Source organism: Rattus norvegicus, chromosome 16, assembly GCF_021556685.1.
Source record: "Rattus norvegicus strain SHRSP/BbbUtx chromosome 16, alternate assembly SHRSP_T2T, whole genome shotgun sequence".
In the NCBI taxonomy this organism is placed as follows: Eukaryota; Metazoa; Chordata; class Mammalia; order Rodentia; family Muridae; genus Rattus; species Rattus norvegicus.
Window position 1 is genome coordinate 27,062,898 of NC_141549.1, and position 11,563 is coordinate 27,074,460.

An 11,563-nucleotide genomic window follows, 5' to 3' on the forward strand; every position below is an offset into this window, starting at 1 on the left:
AGTAGTTATACAGTATAAAATCAGCACACAAATATGAGTTCAATTTTTATACAGTAACAATGAATCAAAAAGGAAGAGGAGGAAACAGGCCTGTTTACAATAGTGCTCGATAAGTAAGTGCTTAGGTAAAAATCCCATTAGAAAGGCATTTGCTTTTTACCTTGTCATTAAAGAACATTGGTTTTCTTTTTCCATTACGTGGGTCCCAGGGATTGAATTTAGGTGGTCAGACTTGACAACAGGTGCCTTATCTGCTGAACTATCTTTTCCGAGGCCCCTCCCTCCTTTTTCATGTGTAGTTGTGTTGCCCAAGACTTCCTAGAATGGTAGATGGCAGGTTTTATTTCTTGTAAGGAAAACATTTTCAGATTTTTGCAATTAAGTGTTATATTAGTTGTAGTGTTTTTTTATTTTATTTTTTTGCTCTTGTCATGTGAAAAAAACTGACTTCCATTCCTAATTCATGGAGCATTTTTATCATGGAAATGGATGAAATTTGTCAACTGATTTTTTTCTGCATCCATTGAGACAACTATGTAGGTGTTTATGCTCTGTACAACTGCCCCCTATTAAAATTATATATGTAATTGATTGATTTGTCATTGATTTTCAGTCTGAAGCCAGTCTGGCTATCTATGACTGTCTCAAATAAAGGAAATACATTCCTTTCATGTAGTTCTAGAAATGCCTCAGGCACAACCCTTTTGGTGTGTTTGTTGCTCATTTTGGTTTGTTGTGTTTTGCTGAGGCTCTAAGGTGCCTACTCAGAGGAGATTGTTGCTGGATAGCCTTCTTGTAGTGTCTCCATGTTTGCCAGTGGGTTGACCATATCCTCTATAGTTAGGAAATATACTCTCTTCTTTGTGCTTTTGGGAAGAGTTTGAGGAATCAGGAAGTTGATTCTTTTAAGTTCTTTGGTAGAATTTACCAGTAAGATCACTTGGTCTTGGACGTTTCTTTATGTAATGTCTTTAATTTCCAAGTCACTCTTAAGAGTTATCAGTGTGTCGCTTATAATTTTTAAATTCCCCCCTGGCCCAGCCTCATTTTCTTAGAGAAATCTATCCATTTGGTTTAATTTGTTGGCATGTTTAAGTATTCTCTTATAACCCTTTTTATTTTCCTAATATCTGTAACAGTGTCTACTTTCCCTCTTATATTTCTAAAAATAATATAAGAACATGAGTAAATTTTAAGAGGGAGACTATTGAAATTATCTCTCTGTTTATTTATTTTGGTTTTGCCTTTTTGAGATGAGGCTTCAAGTATCCCCATTGGCCTTGAAATCTCTACAGCTTGAACAAGCCAAGGATGACCTTGCACCCCCTGTTCTCCTGCCTCTGTGCTCCAAGTGCTGAAATCACAGGTATGAGCTTCCACTCCCAGCTTTCAGACCTCTTGTCCTAAATCTGTGTGGCTTATGTCTCAGGAGGGCATCCTTAGAGCCAAAGATTTAGAACTAAATCTGGTTCAGGTTAAAGAAAATGGTTTCCTTCAAAAATTTCCAGTGGTTTTGGAACATGTAATTTCTGTCACCGAAAGAGACTGTTGCAATAGCATCCGGACTTGCTGCTCCTGTGTTCACAATAACATCAGGTGTGTAACACTTCTAGATGTTACAGCACTGCAGACAATGGAGTAAGAAGACAGCATCCCTATTTCATGTTTTTTTTTAACTGCTCCATTTCCTATTGTTGTTCATATTATATATATTTTATATATTTTTTTTTTGGTTTTTTTTTTTTTTTTTCGGAGCTGGGGACCGAACCCAGGGCCTTGCGCTTCCTAGGTAAGCGCTCTACCACTGAGCTAAATCCCCAGCCCCTATATTTTATATATTATATACATATAATATATATGTATATATATGTGTATATGTGTATATTTAGTTCACTCTGTGTGCACCTGATTCAACTGCATCGAGGATATAGGTAAAAAAAAAAAAAAAAACCATAAAACAAGATTCCCACTTGAAAAAAGCAAGAATGGTTTCTAGAAACTAGAAAGCATTACAAAGAACAGAAAAGACAATATCCTGATGATTGACAAAAGAAGTTTTACTGTTTCAGCAAAGTTTAGAAGAGTTAATGACAGTGTCTCAAACGAGAAATAATGGTGGTGTGAATTGATACATTTTAGTAACTTGGCAATACATCTATAACTTCGAGCCAATAGTTATCAGTAAATACCATCTGAAATATAATCTTAAATATGTGAAGAGGTTTTTTTTTTTTTTTTTTTTTTTGTGGAAAAAAGAAAGCCATCCGAATAGTACAATAACAGAATCATTTGGCAAGGTAGTAATGAAGTATGAAAAAAATCCCCACAATTTCACTGTGGAGAATGTAGACATCACTTGCATCAGGAATGTCCCAGAATAGTGTCTTTCGCCTAGGGATTTCTGACCAAAGGGCTATTATTATTAATGGCTGTGCCTGAGGTGGTTTTTGTTTGTTTTGATAGCAGGTAGTAAGTGGGGATGTGTTGCTGACATCTAGTGGTCAAGGTGAGCATGCCGTTGACAATGTGCCCCGCCCCTACCCTGCGCGCGCACCCAGAACTATCAACACAGCCGAGAATCCAGTTGTAAAGAAAGCCATCAGTCTGTTTCTACTCACCCAATAGCACTGCACATAGACAAAAAGAGTTAAGAGAAATAGGTCAATTTTCACTACTCTTTGATCAGAGGGTAAAAATCACAAATGTACTACATTTGACCTGCAAATGAAGAGAATTACTGGATATCCATGTTCCAGGGACACATTCTAGTCTGTTTAAAGAATGTATAATTCTAGTCTTATTGCCATGTTATTATAGGGCTAGCAAAATGGCTCAGACGGTAAAGGCATTGGCTACCAAGCCTGATGGCCCGAGTTTGACAAATGGAACCCACGCGTGGAGAAAAAGAGCTGATTCTTGTAAGTCGTTCTCCACGTATGACTTCCCCAACATTCATACAAATAAAAAAGTGTAAGCCTAAAAGAATTACCTAGAAATATAACAAGAAATTAAGATAGCTATGAGTTAGCATGCTAGCACTAGGTAGAAGTATAGAAAACATGTTTTTATGAGAGCAGTTGCTACCAGGGATAATGTTCTACATCTCTGTGCCCAACATTTAAGAGCTTGAGATTGCCGGGTTCAAGGCCAGTGCGACTACATAGCAAGAATCTGTCCCAAAAAACAAAAGCAAAGTGTGTTGCTACTAAGATGTTACTAGTACCTATAGCAGCATAGACAAAAGTCTTAATATATTATAAATATATGTATAAATCATAATTAATAAATCAATATAATTAACACTCAACTGTCTCCTATAACTGTAACTTATTTTTCTCTTAAGACCACATAAAGTGTAACCTCAGCAATTTTCTCTTTGTAATACATTATTATTAAGCATATTTACCACATTAAACAGTAGAACTCCTGAATTTGTTCTTCCCAACTGAAACTTTGTATCTGTTGGCCTATATCTCCTTCAACCCTCTTCTCTAGAAGCATTTTCTTAAGATGATGAGGGTACAATCCAGGGCCTTCCATACACCCTAGGTAAACTCTATCACTGAGCATGTCTAGTGTTCTTGGGCAATACTTTTTACCATATAAATATTTACATATTTAACATACACTTTACATATGCAAATATTATGGTGATAAAATTCATGTAAGTAACAATGGGTGAAAGAAATCCCCTTAAACTCATGGCCAAATTATGATTAAGAACTTAACCAACGCTGTGGGCTCCTTCTGAGTCTGACCCCTGGTATAACCACTTGTCCAATAAGTATTTTTGCTATATGTGTTTCTTTTATGTGTGTATGTGTTTGTGAGCGTGAGTGCACGCCACAACATGTCTGAGGTCAGAGGACAAGTTCTCTCTTGCTGTCATGGTGGTCCTGCTGATTGAACTCTGGACATCAGGCTTAGGGGCAAGTGCCATCTAAGTCGTCATACTGGCCTGGAGTCACCTTTAAACCCTAGCTTTGTCACTGTCTTTCCTTTCAAAGAGATGATATCCTGTGTGCTCATGGTAATCTTTTTAGTTTTCTTTCCTATTCCTATCTACAGAAAACACCATCATAATGCAGGCTGTCTCATGGAAATTGGTACTTTACATCTTATCACTTCATGTTCCCGCTCTAAAGTCTTCCTTTGGGGACTTATTTCAAACTTTTTATGTATGTTATGCATGAATTTGCATTTGTTGTGGCCTTCTAAGGGGTAATTAAGGTAAAATGAAGTCACTGGGATAGACTCTACTCCAATCAGTGGGCTTTAGGCATCCCGAGGGCTTAAGTCACTGCTTTCCAGGGAGGACTTTGTTTTACCTTTTGTTGTGTATGTGTCAGGGGATGCTACTAATCCAGGAGCATTTGACTCCTCCAGAAGCCTCAGCTCAATGCTGGAGTCGCAGGTTTACTGTCCAGACTCGGTGAGGCAGTGAAGGGGTTTGCTACTTCACCTTGCAACTCTATTGATTGTGATTAGTGTGGTCCCATGCTATATTATCTGGTAGATGTGTGTGTAGGATTGGCCACCACAAACCTACTCTCTTAGTGCAGAGGCCCTCTGACTCTCTAGTAACAGTCACTGTTCTAAAACCCACACTGCATTTTCAACTCCCTTTGTGCATATTTTCCCACTCTTTGACTTTTACCTCACTTGTTTTTCTTTTCTTTACTTTTCTCTTCATTCTTCCTTCTTTTTTTTCTTGACTAGACTTATGGTCTTTCTAGGTCAGCACTAAGCACATGCTTGTGTGTGTGTGTGTGTGTGTGTGTGTGTGTGTGTGTGTGTGTTTTGTATGCTTGCTGTTCTTTTATTGTATTTATCATATTGTATTATATTTATTTATTTTAAGACAGACTCTTTTTTTTTTTTTTTTTTACTTTTTTTTTTTTTATTAACTTGAGTATTTCTTATATACATTTCGAGTGTTATTCCCTTTCCCGGTTTCCGGGCAAAATCCCCCTCCCCCCTCCCCTTCCTTATGGGTGTTCCCCTCCCAACCCTCCCCCCATTGCCGCCCTCCCCCCATAGTCTAGTTCACTGGGGGTTCAGTCTTAGCAGGACCCAGGGCTTCCCCTTCCACTGGTGCTCTTACTAGGATATTCATTGCTACCTATGGGGTCAGAGTCCAGGGTCAGTCCATATATAGTCTTTAGGTAGTGGCTTAGTCCCTGGAAGCTCTGGTTGCTTGACATTGTTGTACTTTTGGGGTCTCGAGCCCCTTCAAGCTCTTCCAGTTCTTTCTCTGATTCCTTCAACGGGGGACCTATTCTCAGCTCAGTGGTTTGCTGCTGGCATTCGCCTCTGTATTTGCTGTATTCTGGCTGTGTCTCTCAGGAGCGATCTACATCCGGCTCCTGTCGGTCTGCACTTCTTTGCTTCATCCATCTTGTCCAATTGGGTGGCTGTATATGTATGGGCCACCTGTGGGGCAGGCTCTGAATGGGTGTTCCTTCAGTCTCTGTTTTAATCTTTGCCTCTCCCTTCCCAGCCAAGGGTATTCTTTTTCCTCATTTAAAGAAGGAGTGAAGCATTCACATTTTGATCATCCGTCTTGAGTTTCGTTTGTTCTAGGGATCTAGGGTAATTCAAGCATTTGGGCTAATAGCCACTTATCAATGAGTGCATACCATGTATGTCTTTCTGTGATTGGGTTAGCTCACTCAGGATGATATTTTCCAGTTCCAACCATTTGCCTACGAATTTCATAGACTCGTTGTTTTTGATAGCTGAGTAATATTCCATTGTGTAGATGTACCACATTTTCTGTATCCATTCCTCTGTTGAAGGGTAAGACAGACTCTTAAACAGCTAGTCTGGCCTCATATTCACTTAGTACTTTGAATCCCTGATTCTCTTGCCTCAGCCTCTCAAGGGCTGGGATTACAGACATGTGGTGCCTCACTTATCTCTTATCTGTGTCCTTAATGTTGGTTTTTTACAGACAGAATTGTTATTATCTTTTGCTTTAAAATTTATCCTAATCTACTAAATGCCTTTTAATTGAAGTTAATAGTTGAAAATTGGACAAGAGGGTACTAAACCGACCCTAAATTGACTATTTTTGTTATCATTATTAGGATATTAATAGTTAAATGAATAAAAAATACTAAACTATTTGAAATCACTGCTATCCAGTACATGGTACAGATTTGTTTAGAGTTACCTAGATTCAGCAAAACATGCTTGTTGGATGTTTTATATTTGCTAAACTCTATGTATGATAAAACAAAGAGAGTATGATATCAATTTGTGTGATTTTATCCCTTCGTATTTTCGTTCTGAAGTGACAAAGTTGGGAACAATGGCTATTTTTCCACAGGCCTTAATCTGCTGTGAGAGGATTACCTGCTATTGACTTTTTAATTGCCCAAAATGTTCCTGGTTTTGCATAGAACTCAAAGTAGGTTACGTTTTTGACTTAACATTGAGGCTTGATTGAGTAGATCATCCTCTGTGCCATCTCCCAGGTCCTCTTCAACAGTGCAGTGGGACAGCAGACCTTTCTGGTGCCTGGTGTATCTGGAATGGATGCCTACAGGGATGTGAGTCCAGAGACTTACAAGGATCCTGGCTTAGTCACTGTATTTCTTTAAGACTGACGTAGATTCTGATTCCTGTGCAAACAATACATGGAAGATTCTAATTCCTAACCTGCCTTGTTCTGTTAAACAATATAAAAACTCAAAGACAATGTGAAACATTTTTAAGGACAGAAAGAATCCTAGGTTATTAATGGCTTTCTTTTAAGAATTTTGCTTATGTGCATGTGTGTGCACCTGCATGGTGGTGCCATGGAGACTAGAAGAGGGTGCCAGAGTCCCTGGAGTTGGAGTTATAGGTGGTTGTGAGTCACAGGACAATGTGGATACAGGGAACTTGGATCCTCTCTGAGAACACCACGTGTTCTTAATCACTGAGCCATCTCTCTAGGCCTATAGCTAATGAGTTTCTAAGATGCCTATATTTATATTTGAAAGTACTAAAAAATGGGATACAATAACCCCTATATTCTCGTTCCTCTAACATTGCTCACCTCCAATCTAACTTTTTCTATCTTTCACTCTCTGAATCATTTTTTTAAGTTACAGACCTCAAGTCATTAAACCCATAAATATTTCAATATTTAAGTGAATCTTTCACCTTTTGTTAGTTCTACTCCCTCCTCATAAGATTATGTAAGGAATTAGTGATTTTCCGAAGGCCATATGGTTGAACGGCAGAAGTGAAATGAGACTATGTAATGTATTCTTTTCCTGTAATACATTGCCTTTAAAAAAATATATATATTATTTGCTAGTTTACCTAGTCTTCCGGGACTGCTATAACAAATTTATATAGACTGGACAGCTTATAAACAATAGTTCCTGACTGGGAATTTCCTGAGGCTGGGTGCCTTTGGATTTGTTATCCAGTGAGGACTTGCTTTCTAATTAATAGCTGGTGCCTTATACTCAGAGAAAGGAGCAAACAGACTCCTGCTGCCTCTTGAAGAGCACTGAGTTTATTCATGACATGGTCACCACCTCAGTATCTCAGCTCTCAGGACTGTGTTTCAATATATGTTTTTTTGGGGGGCGGGGATGTGAATATTCAAACAATAACACAAGCATTTTAAAAAAAAATGTGGTGCAAATGCCCTAAATTCCAATACTCAGAAAGCAGAGGCAAGCAGATCTCTCTGAGTTTGAGGCCAGCCTCGTCTACAGACTGGGTTTCAGGACAGGCAGGCTACACAAAGAAACTCTGTCCTGAAAAGAACCAAAACAAACAGCAAAATAATTAACGTAATTAGAACCTTTACCAGTATCTTAAATTAGAACCATCTAGGGAGCTTTTTAAAACGCAAACTCCTGGGTCCAAAGCCTACAGGATTTAATTCCTTGGGGCTAGAGTGGAACCAGCAGTGTATATCACTTCTTGGGAGCTAACTATTTCAAAGAATTTTATGAACTAATTACTCCGAGTCATTAAAAATTAAATTATATAAACTTCCAGTTATAAAAGCAGAGAAAAACCCAGCATTCAAAACACAGCGTTTCTCATGAACTTTCCTGTCCTTTCTTGTTCTCTATGCTGTTGAGGTCAGTCTGTTATGTATATGTTGGAAGTGTTGGAAATACCCTTAGGATTTAGATTTTGCAGCTTTTTTTTTTTTTTTTTAAATCCTGATCTCACTCTGTAGCCAAGATAGGTCTAGGATTCGCTCTGAAGCACAGGCTGGCCTTATACTCACTGTAGTTCTCCTGCCTCAGCCTCTTAAGTGCTGGCACTTCAGGCATGGTCCGCTATGCCCAGCTTTGAGAATATTCAGGATGTCCAACCTTTTGACACTATGACGTGATGCTGTCACTTACATTCACATCTACATTCAGACAAACGAGACCCATGGGATGCCGGTTGAACACAAGTATACGGTGTACATATAATAAATAATGCATCGTACAGTACGAGCTTTTCTAGGTTGCATTTATTTTATGTGCTCATGTGTTATGTATGGCCATGTGTGTGCCATCGTCAACATGTGGAGATCAAAGGGCAGCTTCCTGGAGTTTGTTTTCCCTTTTTAACCACATAGACTTCCAGGATGGGACCAGGTCATCCGGTGCCTTTAACCACCGAGCCACCTTGCTGGCCCTCAATTTGCAAAGCTCGACTCATGCGCCCTTGTGAAACCTTAACCCCATCAAGATGTGTGCATATCTACCACCCCAACTGTCTTTCACGGCCACTGTAGGTCTTCCTTCCTGTCCTCTAACCACATCAAAGCAACCACCCATCTGCTTCCTGCCGTGGAGTTTGTGTACGTTTGCGTTTCCTGGAGTTTTACACAAATAAACATTTTCTGGGGGGTTTTCTTTCATTTAGCATTATTACTTTGAGATTCATTCTTGTCGTTTAACATCTGGGTTATCTTGTTTTGTGATTTTTTATTTTAATTAGCATATATTAATTATATGTAATAATCGATTTTTCACACATGAATACATTTTATTTTGACCGTATTTATGTCCAATCCCCCTCTCCTGTTCTCCCTCTTGCTAATTCTCTTCCTTACCCCAAATGTTTCCTTCCTTCTTTTGTGACTCCTTTGGTAAGACTTACTTTATTTTTTTAAACAAGATACATTTTTAAATATTTTATTTATTTAATGTATATGAGTACATTGTAGCTGTCTTGAGATACACCAGAATCTGTTACAGATGGTTGTGACCATGTGGTTGCTGGGAATTGAACCCAGGACCTCTGAAAGAGCTGTCAGTGCTCTTAGCTGCTGAGCCATCTTTCCAGCCCCCACTTACTTTATTTTATGTGTATGATTTCTTTTTGGTTTGGCCTACATGTGTGTCTATGTACCACATATTTGTCTAGTGCCCTCAGAGGTCAGAAGGAAGTTTTGAATCCCAAAGACAGGGCCAGATCCCCTGAAGCTGGAATCGCAGATGGTTTTGAATCACCATGTGGGTGCTGGGAACTGAACTTGCGTCCTCTGTCTGAGCAGCAAGTGCTCCTAACCACTGAGCCATCTCCCCAGTTCCTCTCATGACCATTTTTTAAAACATTTTTTTGAAGATTATAATTACATTTCTCTTTTCCCTTTCCTCCTTCCAGACTCTCACATAAACCCACCCTTACTCTATTTTATACTCAAGTCTTTTTCATTATTTGTTATAGCATACATACATTTATATACGCACAGAATATATTCCTGAATATAACCTGCTTAAGTTATTCGTGACTTTTAAATTTTTGGTGAGCTAATGAGTCTAGTGAAGATAATTAAAGGTACAGGAGGAGTTTATCAGTGGCTATGTCATTGAGGAAAATGTTGCTTATTTTTCCAAGCAACCATTACTGCCTATGGTGTCTCAGGGAACTATGGGGCCTGATGCCTTACTTAGCACTGGCTGCCATTAGCATCCTGATTTCTTTATTCACTCAAGTGCTGTGGACATTTGCACTTATTTCCTTTTTCCTGGGTGAATATGTAGACACTGAATGGCTGGATCAAGTGGGTAAGCACTGTGTTGATTTTTTTTTGTCTTTTTTTATTGGATATTTTATGTATTTACATTTCAAATGTTATCCCCTTCCCCCTCCTATCCCATTCCCCCTCTCCCCTCCCCCTGCTTCTATGAAAATGCTCCCATTCCCACCCACCCACTCCCACCTCAACACCCTGGCATTCCCCTACACTGGGGAAGTGAGCCTTCACAGGACCAAGGTCTTCTCCTCCTATTGATGCCAGACAAGGCCATCCTCTGCTAGATATGTGGCTGGAGCCATGAGTCCCTCCATGTGTACTCTTTGGTTGGTGGTTTAGTCCCTGGAAGCTCGGGGTGTCTTTTTGGGGACACCTATGGGGTTGCAGACCTCTTCAGCTCCTTCAGTCTTTTCTCTAACTCCTCCATTGGGGACCCTATGCTCAGTGCAACAGTAAGCTGCAAGCATCCTCATCTATATCAGTAAGGCTCTGACAGAGCCTCTCAGGAGACATTCATATCAGGCTCCTGTCAACAATCACCTCTTGGCATCAGCCATAGTGACTGGGTTTGGTGGCTGAATATGGGATGGATCCTCAGGTGAGGCTGTCTTTGGATGACCTGTCCTCAGTCCCTGCTCCACTCTTTGTTCCTGTATTTCCTCCCATGAGTATTTTGTTCTCCCTTCTAAGAAGGACTGAAGCATTCACATTTCAGTCTTCCTTCTTCTTAAGCTTTATATGGTGTGTGAATTGTTTCTTGGGTATTCTGAGCTTTTGGGCTAATATCCACTTATCAGTTAGTGCATACTATGTGTGTTCTTTTGTGACTGTGCTACCTCACTCTGGATGATATTTTCTAACTCCATCCATTTGCCTATGAATTTCATGAAGTCAATGTTTTTGATTGCTGAGTAATACTCCATTGTGTAGATGTACCACATTTTCTGTATCCATTCCTCTGTTGAAGGACATCTGGGTTCTTTTCAGCTTCTGGCTATTATAAATAAGGCTGCTATGAACATAGTGGAGCATGTGTCTTTGTTATATGTTGGGGCATCTTGTGGGTATATGCCCAAGTGAGGTATAGCTGGGTCCTCAGGCAGTTCAATGTCCAATTCTCTGAGGAACCTCCAGACTGATTTCCAGAATGGTTTTACCAGTCTGCAATCCCACCAACAATGGAGGAGTATTCCTCTTCTCCACATCCTCGCCAGCATCTGCTGTCACCTGAGTTTTTGATCTTAGCCATTCTGATTGGTGTGAGGTGGAATCTCAGGGTTGTTTTGATTTGCATTTCCCTAATGACTAAGGATGCTGAACATTTCTTTAGGTGCTTCTCAAGCATTTGGTTTCCTCAGTTGAGAATTCTTTGTTTAACTCTGTACCCCAGTTTTTAATAGGATTATTTGGTTCTCTGGAGTCTAAGTTCTTGAGTTCTTGGCCTATATTAGATATGAGTCATCTATCAGATGTAGGATTGGTAAAGATCTTTTCCCAATCTGTTGGTTGTCATTGGTAAAGATTTATTTCCCCCTCCCGCCATCTTTTCCATCTTCTCCCCCATCCCTC